Source organism: Rattus norvegicus, chromosome 14 (assembly GCF_021556685.1).
Source record: "Rattus norvegicus strain SHRSP/BbbUtx chromosome 14, alternate assembly SHRSP_T2T, whole genome shotgun sequence".
Classification (NCBI taxonomy): Eukaryota; Metazoa; Chordata; class Mammalia; order Rodentia; family Muridae; genus Rattus; species Rattus norvegicus.
In genome coordinates, this window is record NC_141547.1 from 12,120,523 (window position 1) to 12,138,004 (window position 17,482).

Below are 17,482 nucleotides of genomic sequence, written 5' to 3' on the forward strand. Positions count from 1 at the left end.
AAAGAAAAATATTGAAAGCAGTAAGGGAAAAAAGTCAAGTAACATATGAAGGCAACCCTATCAGAATCACACCAGACTTCTAACCAGAGACTATGAAAGCCAGAAGATCCTGGACAGATGTCATACAGACCCTAAGAGAACACAAATGCCAGCTCAGGTTACTGTATCGAGCAAAATTCCCAAGTAACATAGATGGAGAAACCAAGATATTCAATGACAAAATCAAATTTACACAATATCTTTCTACAAATCCAGCCCTACAAAAAATAATAAATGGTAAAGTCCAATACAAGGAGGCAAGCTAAACCCTAGGAAAAGCAAGAAACTAATCGTTTTGCAACAAAACAAAGAGCAAACAAGCACACAAACATAATCTCACCTCCAAATACGAAGATAACAGGAAGCAACAATCACTATTCCTTAATATCTCTCAACATCAATGGACTCAATTTCCCAATAAAAAGATACAGATTAACAAACTGGATATGCAATGAGGACCCAGCATTTTGCTGCCTACAGGAAACACACCTCAGAGACAAAGACAGACACTACCTCAGAGTGAAAGGCTGGAAAACAACTCTCCAAGCAAATGGTCAGAAGAAGCAAGCTGGAGTAGCCATTCTAATATCAAATAAAATCAATTTTCAACTAAAAGTCATCAAAAAAGATAAGGAAGGACACTTCATATTCATCAAAGGAAAAATCCACCAAGATGAACTCTCAATCCTAAATATTTATGCTCCAAATAAAAGGGCACCTACATACATAAAAGAAACCTTACTAAAGCTCAAAGCACATATTGCACCTCACACAATAATAGTAGGAGATTTCAACACCCCACCCTCATCAATGGACAGATCATGGAAAAAGAAATTAAACAGAGACATATACAGACTAACAGAAGTTATGAACCAAATGTACTTAACAGACATTTGTAGAACATTCTATCCTAAAACAAAAGGATATAACTTCTTCTCACCAACTCATGGTACTTTCTCCAAAATTGACCATATAATCAGGCACAAAACAGGCCTCAACAGACATAGAAAGATAGAAATAATCCCAAGCGTCCTATCAGACCACCACGGGCTAAAGCTGTTCTTCAATAACAATAAGGAAAGAATGCCCACATATACGTGGAAGTTGAACAATGCTCTACTCAATGATAACCTGGTCAAGGAAGAAATAAAGAAAGAAATTAAAGACTTCTTAGAATTTAATAAACATGAAGTTACAACATACCCAAACTTATGGGACACAATGAAAGCTGGGCTAAGAGGAAAACTCATAGCGCTGTGTGCCTGCAGAAAGAAACAGGAGAGAGCATATATCAGCAGCTTGACAGCACAACTAAAATCTCTAGAACAAAAAGAAGCAAATACATCCAGGAGGAGTAGAAGGCAGGAAATAATCAAACTCAGAGCTGAAATCAACCAAGTCAAACAAAAAGGACTATACAAAGAATCAACAGAACCAAAAACTGGTTCTTTGAGAAAATCAACAAGATAGATAAACCCTTAGCCAGACTAACCAGAGGACACAGAGAGTGTGTCCAAATTAACAAAATCAGAAATGAAAAGGGAGACATAACAAGAGAGTCAGAGGTAATTCAAAAAATCTTCAGATCCTACTGAAAAAGCCTATATTCAACAAAACTTGAAAATCTGGAGGAAATAGACAATTTCCTAGACAGATACCAGGTACTGAAGTTAAATCAGGAACAGATAAACCAGTTAAACAACCCCATAACTCCTAAAGTAATAGAAGCAGTCATTAAAAGTCTCCCAACCAAAAAGAGCCCAGGTCCAGACGGGTTCAGTGCAGAATTCTATCAGACCTTCATAAAATATGTCATACCAATACTATCCAAACTATTCCACAAAATTGAAACAGATGGAGCATTACTGAATCCCTTCTATGAAGCCACAATTATTCTTATACCTAAACCACACAAGACCCAACAAAGAAAGAGAACTTCAGACCAATTTCCCTTATGAATATTGATGCAAAAATATTCAATAAAATTCTTGCAAACCAAATCCAAGAACACATCAAAACAATGATCAAGTAGGCTTCATCCCAATATACAGGGATGGTTTAATACATGGAAAACCATCAACATAATCCACTATATAAACAAACTGAAAGAACAAAACCACATGATCATTTCATTAGATGCTGAGAAAGCATTTGACAAAATTCAACACCCCTTCATGATAAAAGTCCTGGAAAGAACAGGAATTCAAGGCCCATACCTAAACATAGTAAAAGCCAAATACAGCAAACCAGTAGCTAACATTAAACTAAATGGAGAGAAACTTGAAGCAATCCCACTAAAATCAGGAACTACACAAGGCTCCCCACTCTCTGCCTACTTCTTCAATATAGTTCTCAAAGTCCTAGCCAGAGCAATCAGACAACAAAAGGAGATCAAAGGGATACATGTCAGAAAGGAAGAAGTCAAAATATCACTATTTGCAGATGACATGATAGTATATTTAAGTGAACCCAAAAGTTCCACCAGAGAACTACTAAAGCTGATAAACAACTTCAGCAAAGTGGCTGGGTATAAAATTAACTCAAATAAATCAGTAGCCTTCCTCTACACAAAAGAGAAACAAGCTGAGAAAGAAATTAGGGAAATGACACCCTTCATCATAGTCCCAAATAATATAAAATACTTCGGTGTGACTTTAACCAAGCAAGTGAAAGATCTTTATGATAAGAACTTCAAGCCTCTGAAGAAAGAAATTGAAGAAGATCTCAGAAGATGGAAAGATCTCCTATGCTCATGGATTGGCAGGATTAATATAGTAAAAATGGCCATTTTATCAAAAACTATCTACAGATTCAATGCAATCCCCATCAAAATTCCAATTCAATTCTTCATAGAGTTAGACAGAACAAATTGCAAATTCATCTGGAATAGTAAAAAACCCAGGATAGCTAAAACTATCCTCAACAATGAAAGGACTTTGGGCGAATCACTATCCCTGAACTCAAGCAGTATTACAGAGCAATAGAGGTTAAAAAAAAACTATATGGTATTGGTACAGAGACAGGCAGATAGACCAGTGAAATAGAATTGAAGAACCAGAAATGAACCTACACACCTATTATGGTCACTTGATTTTTGACAAAGGAGCCAAAACCATCCAAGCTTAAGTCCAAGTGGATCAAGGACCTCCACATCAAACCAGATATATTCAAACTAATAGAAGAAAAAGTGGGCAAGAATCTCTAACACATGGGCACTGGAGAAAATTTCCTGAACAAAACACCAATGGCTTATGCTCTAAGATCAAGAATTGACAAATGGGATCTCATAAAGCTACAAAGCTTCTATAAGGCAAAGGACACTGTCGTTAGGACAAAACAGCAACCAATATATTGGGAAAAGATCTTTTCTAATCCTACAACTGATAGAGGGCTCATATTCAAAATATACAAAGAACTCATGAAGTTAGACCGCAGGGAGACAAATAACCCTAGCTAAACAAAGAATTCACAGCTGAGGAATATCAAATGGCTGAGAGACACCTAGAGAAATGCTCAACATCTTTAGTCATAAGATAAATGCAAATAAAAACAACCCTGAGATTCCACCTCACACCAGTAAGAATGGCTAAGATCCAAAACTCCAGTGACAGCAGATACTGGCGAGGTTGTGGAAAAAGAGGAACACTCCTCCATTGTTGGTGGGATTTCAGACTGGTACAACCATTCTGGAAATCAGTTTGGAGGTTCCTCAGAAAATTGAACATTGAACTGCCTGAGGATCCAGCTATACCTCTCTTGGGCATATACCCAAAAGATGCCCCAACATATAACAAAGACACGTGCTCCACTATGTTCATCACAGCCTTATTTATAATAGCCAGAAGCTGAAAAGAACCCAGATGCCCTTCAACAGAGGAATGGATACAGAAAATGGAGTACATCTACACAATTGAATACTACTCAGCTATCAAAAACAATGACATCATGAAATTCATAGGCAAATGGATGGAACTGGAAAATATCATCCTGAGTGAGTTAACCCAATCACAGAAAAACACACATGTTATGCACTCATTGATAAGTGGATATTAGCCCAAATGCTCGAATTACCCAAGATGCACAGAACACATGAAACTTGAGAAGGATAACGAAAATGTGGATGCTTCACTCCTTCTTTAAAAGGGGAACAAGAATAACCTTGGGAGGGGATAGGGAAGTAAAGTTTAGAACAGAGGCTGAAGGAACGCCCATTCAGAGCCTGCCCCACCTGTGGCCCATACATATACAGCCACCAAACTAGATAAAGCAAAGAAGCAAAGAAGTGCAGGCTGACAGGAACTGGATGTAGATCTTTCCTTAGAGACACAGCCAGAATACAGCAAATACATAGGCGAATGCCAGCAGCAAACCACTGAACTGAGAAGGGGACCCCCGTTGAAGGAATCAGAGAAAGAACTGAAGGGCCTTGAGACCCCATATGAACAACAATGCCAACCAACCAGAACTTTCAGGGACTAAGCCACCACCCAAAGACTATACATGGACTGACCCTGGGCTCCAACTGCATAGGTAGCAATGAATATCCTAGTAAGAGCACCAGTGGAAGGGAAAGCCCTTGGTCCTGCTAAGACTGAACCCCCAGTGAACGTGATTGTAGGGGGGAGGGCGGTAATGGGGGGAGGATTGGGAGGGGAACACCCATAGAGAAGGGGAGGGAGAGGGGTTAGGGGGATGTTGGCCTAGAAACCAGGAAAAAGAATGACATTTGAAATGTAAATAAGAAATACCCAATTTAATAAAGATGGAAAAAAATCAGAAGGTATACAATCAATCTGATATGTTTAGCATATATAAGGAGCAGTATAAGGTTGAATCAATAAGAAAATATAAGTACTTATAGCATCTTAATATCTATATAATTCAGAAGATAGGGAAAACCAAATGTCAGTTAGCATTGTTTATCCTATATTAAATATAAATTAAGTTCACATGACCAGCATCACCTACTTCTAAAATATATATTTAAGTTATGAACATACATCAATTTTTATATCAGAAAATTTTGGCATACACACACACACACACACACACACACACACACACGCATACATGTGGCATGGCACATATATGTAAAGAATAGGCATTGTCACATTGATGTGCCTACATGTGTACTGTTGCACACCTGCACTTCCTGTGGGGATAAGCGATTTCTTTTAAGAAGCTCACTGTTTGAAGTGAAATTCAATAGAACACAAAACACTTGACTTTTGGATTCTCAAAATAACGAAACCTTCGCATCCTTCAAAAGCCTATTAAAAAAACAAAACAAACCTCTGTTTTCTGAACACATTCATTTACTTTAGATAAATAGTGTGGTTTGCAGGCAAGGGCAGAGAGTCAGCTCTCTACACACAGTGAAAACAAATGTAAGCACTGACACACAGCCACTGTTCTCATGAGAGTGCGGTGATCTCCAACATGTTCTTCCTAAAGTGTCTAATGGAGGAGTTTATTCTGCATCAGTGTTCATTTGCATTGAGCAAGAAGTCAGAATGAAGGCAAAACAAATTTCTGGCCACGAGAGAAGTGATAAGGATTGGAAAACCCCTGGAGAACACAGAAGCAGCCATCATGCTGCCCCTGAGGGAGGACAGTACAGACCTATTTCTCATCCACTTATTTTGACCAAATATTCCCAGTGTCTTTAATCATCTATGTTTCATCTCCATATGTGTGTGTATGTATGTATGTATGTATGTATGTATGTATGTATGTATATATATGTGTGTGTGTGTTATGTACTATGTATACATGTATTTATATTATACACACATTTTATTATATATATGATTATGCATAATTTATTCTATACATACAATAATGATAATATGGAGTACTCATTAAAAAATAAATGTTAAATATTTAAACATACCAGTTAGAGTTGTATGGAGGAGGAAGAAATAAACACACACATTCACATATATGTACACATACTAATATATCTTTTAATGTATATGTCTTAACATACGTATTCTAATACGTATTCTAACATATATTGGCAGGGGTTGTGACTGGAATTCAAAAGTATTAGCACAGTCTTATTTCTTAGCCCATTGCTGAATACATGGTCATTAATTTATATTTTTAAAGACCATCTATTACTATATACATTTACATGGATAGCATATTTCACCTATTTATAAAGTCCGCAAATCTTGAAATATAACCTCTTGTCTCCTTACATTACGCACTGGATAATAAGTTCATCAAGTGAAACGTGCACGTGCGGCTCTCCAAGTGCATTTAAATACAGTAACAGCCAAGATGGGAGTCATTGCTTCACCCTAATTGGTGATGGCAGTTGAGGCAGATTAGCAGAGTGTGCCAGAAGACAGGGACCCACGTGTCATCATTCTTCTGTGCTCTATGCTCTGCATGTTCAATCTGCTACACTGGGGAAGTGAAGCAGAGAGGAAACCCAAGAGCTAATGACAGTGGGACACAAAGACACAGCAGAAGACTGCAAATATGCCTTGTACTCCTTGACATAATTGGAAAACGAATGGTAAAGCAGTGCTTAGCTGGCAGCTGCACTGTGGAGGAGTTCCTTGTCTGGCTGAACACTCGGTCATAATATCGAGCTGATTTGGGTTCTCTTCGAATGGACAAATCACCTTCGTGAGAAGCCAAGAGACTCTGTCTAATCTATATCCCGGAAACTTCTTGAAGAAATACGACATGTCAGGCAATCCTGTGATTTTTATACTAATCCTCTAAATCTACCTCTACTTCTTAAATGTTTCTATAAATCCCATTGTGAATACTGTTCGTGTGTGTGATCTGGATGCCTGGAGTGCACTCTGTGGTAAGACTCCAGACAGATACTTCGGTGCGTCATACATTCCCATTGCTTACAATGAAGTGTATTTTAAAACACTACTATTGACACAGCGGGAAAGAGAATGCACCAATTTCTTTTTTATGTAAGAATGTATATAATTATTTGTTGTTACATAAATTAGATCAGTGTTGGATTAATGAAAATTAATTTTACTTATTAAATCCTAGTTTAATATTAAAGTTCTACCCCGTCTGCCTCCATTCTGCATCCCACCATTCCACCACCACTCCAAAGAAGCAAATTTTTTTTGTATTTGACAAATACAGAATTGTAGACCTGGATAAGACCAAGATATCACATGCCTGAGCCTAGCATCAAATTGGTTGACATAGTTATTAAATAATGTCTTTTTGAAAAAGCCACATAACTCCCAAGTTCTCTCCTTTGGACAATCCTGGAAAAACCCCAAATTTAAAAGGGGGGAAGTCACTCCTTAGGCAACTAACATTCAGACACAAAGAGTTAAGTCAACTAGCAGTCAAGACGAGATCATGGAGAATGATGATAAAGAATGACACTTATGAGAGTTGGCAAGCAGTACACCAGGAAATGACATGTATGAGAGTTGGCAAGCAGTTGTACACCAGGAAATCACAAGCCAGGCACCTGGGAGCTTAATGTCCTACAAACTCTAAAGCTTTAAGATTGATCCGTGTTGGTTTTCATTTCCCTGGCTCATTCCCTCGCCTTTCTATTTCATAGGATAGGTGAGGATAGCTGGTTACCCACCACACTCCATTGTAACCATTGTATCCATGGAATACATCACATCTATGGACTTTCTAAATGGATGGCCTGTACTTGACAGTGGCTATTATAGGACTTAAGTGGGAAGAATGTGGGATAAATCCATTGTTGTTGGTTTTTTCTCTTGAGTCCTTTCTAAGTTAAGAGATTCTTACTCATTCCGCGGTCACCCTAGCGCCACCTTCCTCAATGTCAACTGAAGCCCACTCATAATAGCTGCTCTTCTCTACCTGCTTCATTGACTTTTCTTTGAGCAACTCTTCTTGTCAAATGTCTATCAATCTGCCAATGAGCATGTTCAGGACTTCAGGATGAGTTCTTTGAAAGAAAAGCGCTATAATAGTCTTCCTTTATACACAGCTCTCATATTCACAAAACAAAGTAGCAGAATTATTATGTAGAGTTGTGACATTCATGGGAGAAGGTGCAGATCCTTAGAACACTGTCGTGGTCTGTCCAAGATCATAGTTAACAACCAATAAGAACGTAAGTCAAGTGTGAGCTTCCCATGCCCATGTGATTCATTAATGCTACTTCACCCTTACTCATCACTTTCCCTTTATTGTCCCAGGTCACTCCCACACATCTTCATATTTATCACACAATGCCATCAGTGACTTCTGTATCCAGTATGTCACTGCTCAGTGACATATGGAACAGCCAGATATCAATACGGAAATAATCTGGCAATACAGAATAGTTTATGGTGCCTCCCCAAGCAAAAAACCCCACAAGCTATACAAAGAGCTCATGAAATTAGACTCCAGAGGGCCAAATAACCTTATTAAATATGGGGTACAGAACTAAATAAAGAATTCTCAGCTGAGGAATATCGAATGGCTGAGAAGTACCTAGAGAAATGCTCAACATCCTTAGTCATCAGGGAAATGCAAATCAAAACAGCTCTGAGATTCCACCTCACACCAGTGAGAATGGCCAAGATCAAAAACTCAGGTGACAGCAGATGCTGGCGAGGATGCGGAGAAAGAGGAACACTCCTCCATTGTTGGTGGGATTGCAGACTGGTACAACCATTCTGGAAATCAGTCTAGAGGTTCCTCAGGAAATTGGACATTGCACTACCTGAGGATCCAGCTTTACCTCTCCTGGGCATATACCCAAAAGATGCTCTAACATACAACAAAGACACATACTCCACTATGTTCATAGCAACCTTATTTATAATAGCCAGAAGCTGGAAAAAAAATAACCAGATGCCCTTCAGCAGAGGACTGGATAAAGAAAATGTGGTACATTTACACACTAGAGTACTACTCTGCTATCAAAAACAATGGCTTCATGAAATTCATAGGCAAATGGAATGAACTAGAAAATATCATCATGAGTGAGGTAACCCAATCACAGAAAAACACACATGGTATGCACTCACTGATAAGTAGATATTAGCCCAAAGCTTGAATTACCCAAGATATAATCCACAGACCACATGAAGCTCAAGAAGGATGACCAAAATGCAGATGCTTCACTCCTTCTTAAAAGGGGGAACAAAAATATTTATAAGAGGGGATATGGAGGCAAAATTTGGAGTAGAGACTGAAGGAACGGCCATTCAAAGCCTGCCCTACAAGTGCTACAGCCACATACACATACAGCCACCAAAACTAGATAAGATGGATGAAGCTAAGAAGTGCATGCTGACAGGAACCGGATGTAGATGTCTTCTGAAAGACACAGCCAGAGCATGTGAAATACAGAGGTGAATGCTAGCAGCAAACCACTGAACTAATAACGGGACCCCCATTGGAGGAATTTGAAAAATGGTTGAAAGAGCTGAAGGGCCTTGAAACTCCATAAGAACAACAATGCCAACCAATCAGAGCTCCCAGGGACTAAACCACTACCCAAAGACTATACATGGACTGACCCAGGGCTCCAACTGCACAGGTGGCAGAGTCGGAGGGGGGGTTGTGGGAAGGGGGGGCGGATGGGGAGGAGAACACCCTTATAGAAGAAGGGAAGGGGGATGGGATAGGGGGCTTATGTCCGGGAAATCAGGAAAGGGAATAACATTTGACATGTAAATTAAAAAATCCAAAAAAAAAAAGAATTGTTAAAGAAAAAAAATATACCCTTTATTTAAACATTATCAAACTTCGATATTTTACTGAATTATACAATTCAATAATTCAATGCAAAATTTAAAATAAATCAAATAATATTTACATTAAAAATTATAAGTCAACCATCACTTCCTTTGAACCCTTTGCCTTATTAAATTATTCATTAGTCCCTAGGTTGTTTTAAGGTCTCTATTTTGAAATTGAAAAGTAGCTATAAATTATAAATTCGCATTAAACACATAATGGGTTGCCACAATTCTTACACCAGTTAGCAATCGGCCATGAAACCACCACATGTGATTTAAATTGAGGAAATTTAACACATAGACAGGGAATGATAGAAGAGGCATGAGGCCAACAGGGGTCGGTAAAACAACCAAGAGATCAACAACAGTCATGCTTGCAGACAGGCACCTAGCCTGGCTGACTGAGACAGATGCAGAAAGACACTTATAGCCAAGCATCAGACTGAGATTGAGGATCCCTATGGAAGAGTTAGGGGAAAGCCTGAAGGGCCTCAAGGAGATGGCAAACCCACAGAAAGACCAACCGTGTCAAGTAACTAAACCCCTGGGAGCTCCAGGAGACCAACCACCAACCAGCCACACAGGCTGGTATGAGGTCCCCAGCAAATATGTAGCAGAAGGCTGTCTTGTCTGGCCTCAGTGAGAAAGGGTGAGCATAATCTGTGAAAACTTGATGCCTCAGGGTGGGGGCACACCCAATAGGGGAGGTGGACATATGCCACCCTCTCAGAGGTGGAGGGGAGGGCGGAAGAATTCCGCAAGGGGGAACCAGGGATCAACATTTGGGATGTAAATGAATATAATAATAATAATAATAATAATAATAATAATAATAATAATAATAGCAACAAGAACAACAACAACAAAATGACTCTTATTTCTAAGACAGGATGACAAAAGTTAAAGTTTCTGTTAGCCAAAGACTCAAATCCACTGTCTAGCCAGGAGCTAAAACCAAAAAAGCATCCCTCTACCTTCATAAGTTGTCACCAAAGATGGCTTCCTCTTGCCCTTTTCTCATAATCTCCTGGCGGCTCTGCAAACCACAGGTCAAATCTCCCTAGAGTCAGCGGGGTGTGGAATCTGAGGAACATCTTCTGCAGGTGAACGGTGGGAAATGTGTGTTAGTGGAACAGACTACACACCTCCAAAGGCCTGAAAGAGAAGTTTAGAGCTGTAACATGATTGCTAAATGACATGAGATTAATTTCTGGGTCGGATAATGAAATGGTCTGCAAACCTCTGAGAAGCCCAGACGTTAAAGCATTTGTTAGATAATGCAGCTGGTTATTGAAAATGACACTAAGTATACAATATTAAAAGTGGTGCAGCGTTAAGTGTCTTCACATTTTCTCGGTACATACTTTAAGAATACTTGGTGTTACTCCATAAAAATATGTACTATAATCAGGCAACTTATTTGTACCCAATAAAGGAAGATTGCTTATTCTGTCTCAAAATACGGGTGCCTTCAATTACATATTCTTACTATAAGCATCCACTCAAGATATATTAGGCAGTATGCAGTCTGCAAATCCCTGGGAGAAAAATCATTTTCATGGGACAGGGGAAAGTCCTCAGAAAGCGAAGAGAATAAAGTAACAGCTAACCAAGTTATGAGTGGTGTATGTTCCATCTCACGGGGCCAAGGACCAGTCTAGGCTTGGAGAGGGGTTCTGAGGAAAGGGCTGTTTGTAAGCAGCAAAATAAAGAACTCTGTTGTGATTTGTCCTGAAGTTATCTGTATTTTTATTCTAATTCCACTGCCCCAAGGACTGCAGCCTAGTTAGTACTCAGGAATCAGGTGACTTCACCAGAACCTTCTCCCCCATTGAATTTGTAAAGTACAGGTGAGGGGCTGGTACAGGATAGAAGGAGGCCTGTCATTGGAGGAGAAGGAAGGGTGGGCGGGAGAGAAGTTTGAATGGAGAGGAGGAGACTAGAACAGAAAGGAAGAGACAGGAGGGAGAGAAAGGGAGAGAAGCAGTAGCAGGACGATGGAGGCTGACGTTAAAATTCTGCTCTGTGTATTTACAGGTTGTTATTAATGTTCTCAAGGGATGGATGGTACAGGGCTTTGTATGTTTAAGTGGGCAATTATATCTTACCAACTGGGTCAAAGATTATTGTGTAGTGTGTTCTTTTATGTGATGGTTTGAGTGTAGGAAAGTGTGTGGCCGCAGGAGACTCTGGGTCGCCCAGGAGTTGGGATGTGTTTCCGCCAAGATATCTAGCAGATATTGAGAGATAGGGTTTTAAATTAGCTCAAAACTCAGCAACAGGATCTGACTCAGGAAGACAGATTGTAAATACTCAAGTTAATAAAAAAAAAGAAAAAAAAGAAAAACATCATGTGCCTTTTTATTGGTCTACAATAATTATATAGCACACACTGCATTTATTTCTTAAATAATTAAAATATGTGCTAGTAAAAAAAATGCAGAACTGGTTCAGACTCACTGACACTTTTATCACCGGACGTGAATAAATGAGTAACGGGTTTGTTCTGCTCCTGTGATGTTTGTTCAAGTCCCCTTTGTGCCCTCCAGCCATTGTGCCCTGCAGAGAGTATTCCAGGAAACCGGCCAGGCCAAGCCTAAACAGATGTGTTTCAGATGCAGATGCCTCATCAACTCTGACAAACATTTACCCTAAAGGACAATCAGGATCGGTTCTCAGGAGAATGCTTGACCTTTCCCCTCATTTAAACCCTAGAGTCTTAAGAACAATCCTGTGACTCTGAGAGTTTCCCCTTGTGACATTTTTAGTATTTCCTTTTGACATCCCCTCATCTCCTGGAGCTTATGACTTCTTCCTTTAAAAAGCCCTTCTCCCAGCCACTCGGGGTCGACACCTCTGTCTCCTGCGTGGGATACATGCCGGCCCGGAGATCTCCGTAATAGATCTCCGTAATAAACCTTGCCTTTGTGTATTACATCCAAAATGGTCTCTTTGTGTTTGGGGTCCACTATTTCTCAAGACTTGAGAAAGGGTCTCCCTTCAGGGATCTTTCAATATCTTGGGGCACCGCGGTGCTGGACCTAGCGAGGTAAAAGACAACAATACATTTTTTATTTTTTATATTTCTACGACAACAGGACTGTAAGTCAAGCTATGAGTCCAAGCTGGCAGCGCAGGCTCTGCTCAAAGCAGCTCTCTAGACTGCTCACTCCGTGTTCTGCTGGAGCCAGTTCTCCAAGCAGTTCTCTCCTGATATTCTAAACATTCTCCTCTTGCAGAGCAAAAGCACAGGATTTGTTTATTTATGTATCAATACAGTCATTACTGTAGGTTCCCTTTTGACCATCCTATGAACTAGCATCACATGAACTCAGCCCCTTGATTCTTATGAGACAGCAAGCACATTTTTTTTAATTTTTTATTTATTTTTACATTCCAGATTTTATTCCCCTCCAGGTCCACCCTCCAACTGTTCTACATCCCATACCTTTTCCTCCACACTAATCTCCATGAGGATGTCCCCACCCCACCCACTCCACCCACCCCATCCACCCCACCAGACCTCTGAACTCCCTGGGGTCTCCAGTCTCTTGAGGGTTAGGTGCATCTTCTCTGTCTGAACCCAGACCTGAGAAATCCTCTGCTGTATGTGTTGGGAGCCTCATCTCAGCTGGTGTATGCTGCCTGGTTGGTGATCCAGTGTCTGAGAGATCTTGGGGGTCCAGGTTAATTTAGGCTGCTGGTCTTCTGCCCTCCTCCTCAGCTTTCTCCAGCTTTTCCCTAATTTAGCAGAGGGGTCAGCAGCTTCTGTTCGTTGGTTGGGTGCACATATCTGCATCTGACTCTTTCAGCTGCTTGTTGGGTCTTTTGGAGGGCAACCATGATAGGTCCCTTTTTGTGAGTGCCCCATAGCCTCAGTAATGGTGTCAGGTCTTGGGGCCTCCCCTTGAGCTGGATCCCACTTTGGACCCATCGCTGGACCTTCTTTCCCTCAGGCTCTTCTCAAAATCCATCCTGCAGTTCTTTCAGACAGGAAGAATTATGGGTCAGAGTTTTGACTGTGGGATAGCAACCCATCCCTCACTTGATGCCCTGTCTTTCTGCTGGAGGTGAGCTCAATAAGTTCCCTCTCCCCACTGTAGGTCCTGAGAGTCCTGAGAATCCTGAGAGGCTCTTACTTCCCAGGTCTCTGGTACCTTCTGGAGGGTCCTCCCAACCTCCTTCCTCCTAAGGTCATTTTCTTAAACACTGTAAAAGAATTCAGAGATCTGCTTACCTCTGTTACACACAGGTAATGAACTAGCTGAGTGGGACCTCACTCTGAAGTTACCACTTCTACCTCACCTTGCTCTGTCCCAGGTCAACCCTGAACTCAAGAACCTGCATGCCCTTATAAGCATAAACAAAAAAACCTTAGCTAGGTGGGATCTCCTGCAATCACCACTCCCAAAATCTCTTTATCTCCTTCCTTAGTATATTTGGCTTATAGCACAGCTGCCTCTGTTCCTTTAGATCTGTGAAGTTCCTCATACAATTCATATTGCATCCTTATATTTTACATGGTTGAGGAATTATATATTTTCAAACTCATGTTTTCCACAACCTGAAGGAACCACTCACGATTTTGCTGAGACATAAGCCACACCTCCATTCTCCCAGACTTGAGCTGTTTCTAATTATCATGGAGTCATTACCATTAACAGGGACGGCATTCCTCGGAGGAGGAGGAACATGAAAATATGTACATTAGTATACAAGCAAGCCTTAGCCCATAGGGGCTATTGATACTCATGGAGGTCCAAGCCTGCTGTTCTAGGGCTGGGAACCGTGTCCTTCCAAACTCCTACCAAGGGTGAGCCCAAACCCGCATCAGTTGTCCAATTGGAGTCTGCAGCACTGGCCTGCCTGTGTTTCTCATCTGTTCCCCACCTCCTCTTGCAGGGTCACTGACAAAGTGCTGAGTCCTCTGACCTGCCATTGGCTCCATGTCCTAAGACAAGTGTAGATAAGTGAAATCCACACAGAGATACTTCTGCCTTCAATCCTTAGGACAATGAGAGTTGCTCATCTGATACTGGTGCCCATTATAGTCAAAAGAAACAAAGTCTTCCTCAGAATAATCCTGGATATTGGCACAGAGATTGTGGGAACAGGGCAATAGAACAGAGGAGGAGGTAGGGAGCAGGTTAACTGAAACTAAGGACTATGAAAAACCCTTATGGAAACTCACTAGTTACTGAGCAATGGGGTATCTCCCTGAGTTACTGGGTAGGGAGGTCACAGGGGTTGCTGAAACAACAGAAGCTGTTGCCATTCTCCTGGTTACCCAGCATAACTCTACGGCAAGTGCCTAATGAGGAAGCTACCACATGCTTTGGGTACAGGACATCGAGAAATCAATCTCAAACTGACTAGGAAACTTCCTCTCTCCTGGCTGGATTTCATAGTACCAGAGGTGCTATGTGGTTGCATCCATGGTCTTCCACAATGTTGGGCCCTGAAGGGTGTGATACAGACCAGTCAGGCAAGACGTACCCAACAATGCCATGCAATAGTGGCATGACTGTTATGGAGTAACCAACCACTTTCTGATTAGGCCTGCTCCACAGGAGGGAAATCATGTCTGGTACTGGAAATCTCTTTAAAAGCCCATGGTTGGGGATGTCAAAGACCCTACATTAGAAGTTAGCATTGTTGCTCTGCTAAATGCTACTCTCTAAATATGTATGTTTATGGATATAGATCTGAGATGTTCTCAATGACGGTCAAAACAGTTCTTTCCGCAGTGGAAGGTGACCAATGCAACAGTTCTTACTTGGTCCGAGTGCCAGTGCTGAGCATAAGTGACTTTGAGTTCTGAGCCCTAAATGGGATATATTTATTAACCTCAGTGCCAAAATGCAGGGAATATCACAGAATGTTTCTTTGGAAGGGGCAGCCCTTGGTAGGTTTTTTTTTTTCCATGCTCCAGTGAATGGCCCCATACCTGTGCATATATAAGCAGCACTAAATAGACTTAGTGTGTTGTTTAAAAAAGAAATGAAAAGGAAAAGAAGGCATGGAGTTTGGGAGATGGGCAAACATGGTGACATCAAAGGGAGTAGGAAGTAGAAACCAAAGGGCAGATATGATCTTATTTCAATGTTATGCATATATGTATAAAATTCTCAAAGAATAAAATGTAAGTTTCAAAAATAAAAAAGATGAGCCCTTCAGCAGAACCTTCCTCAGAAGGATAGTACTTCCTGGGGGATAGAGGAGAGCGGGGGAAGAAGTGGTAAGACTCCCCTGTTTATGTACCATACTTTGATTATCAGGTCATCAATTGATGATGGACATATAGGTTGACTGAATACTTTAGCTATTGGGACTAGAATGGCAATGCTCATGATTGTGCAAGTACTTCTATATAAGATATAAAGCCTTTGAGTACGTGCCCAGAAGTGCTATAGGTGAGCCTTAGGCTATTTCTCTTTCTAGGTCTTCAGAAACCTTCCAAGCGGCTACACTGATTCACACTCGTGCTAGCAGAACATAAGAGTTCTCTTTCCCCAACCTCTGTATCAATATTTGTTCTCATTTGTACCTGACGATGGCTGTTATTTTGTTTAATTTCTTTAAAATTAAAAAATATGTGTACATGCATATGTACTTGTTTGTGTAGATGTGCACTTGCCTGTGGATGCTTGGGTACATGCATGTGTACAGGAGGTTGTCCTCAGGTGTGCTCCTCTATCACAAGACAGAGTCTGTCAATGAACTTGGACCTCATCAATTCAGCTATGCTGACAGCCCGGGAACCTCAAAGATCCCTCTTTCCTCCCCAACCCAAAAGTTGAGCACTGATATCACAGAACTCTCCTTCCAAACATGGCTTTCATTTTTGAGCATTTCAATAATTCAAAGTGATACAGAGCAAAGTTCATGGATATGTGGGAGCTAGAAGGCAGGAAATAGGATCCATATGATCATTGTATCACTGTCAGTATGAAATTCCCTATGATCAAGACACAATTTAAAAGCATATCATACGATTATTAATTTAAATTGATATGAGTTAACACTTGTACTTAATTTTTCTCTAAAATCTTATTAGCTGTCAAGATGACTCAGTTGGTAGAAATGCTTGCCCCGAGCCTGAAAAATCCTGTGTTCAATCCCCAGGACCTACATGGTGGAAGGAGAGATCTGACTTCCACGAATTGTCCTCTGACCTCTGCATGCCCCTGACCTCTGCTATGACGTCCATCCATGCGCACATACACACTAAATAAATAGGTAGACATGTATAATTTAAAATGTTTTCAAAAAGCAGGAAACTGAAAGACCCCAGCTTAGCAGCAGTAACGCCATTTTGCAAGGCTGTACTTAAGATGACTGGTTCAGGGAAAGGTTAGAACACTGAGTACACAGCGGCTGCCAAGCAGGATGTGTATGGTTGAAGGCCTGGCAACAGGACAACTGCGGTTGAGCACCTGACAATGAGAAAAGCCCCGGGAGAGGTCCCACACCCTGGTGGGGGGCCGAGTCAGCCGTTATGTTTCAGGAAGGTAGCTAGGAAACTTGCCCCCGGGCTGAAGCCTTGCCACATTAGAATCCACCAATTATATCCCTGTAACCATGCATCTGCTTCTGTATGCTTGCTTCTGCTCCCCAGAATCCTATAAAAAGCCCATCCTTGGTTCCGTGGGGCGCGCCAGTCCCCCGAGTGACTGAAGTGCCCACAGGTGCCTGTGTATCCCGACAATAAACCAAATCCTCTTGCT

The 17,482-nt window shown here is 40.9% G+C and overlaps 1 long non-coding RNA gene across 2 annotated transcripts in view; it reads right to left on the bottom strand.

The window, feature by feature from the left end:
* Positions 1-17,482, bottom strand: part of LOC102554702 (uncharacterized) — a 237,821-nt gene that overhangs the window by 176,582 nt on the left and 43,757 nt on the right. For both annotated transcript variants that reach the window (XR_015636877.1, XR_015636876.1), the window contains one exon: positions 10,730-10,910. This is a non-coding gene — a long non-coding RNA (uncharacterized LOC102554702). The remainder of the gene's footprint in view (positions 1-10,729; positions 10,911-17,482) is intronic.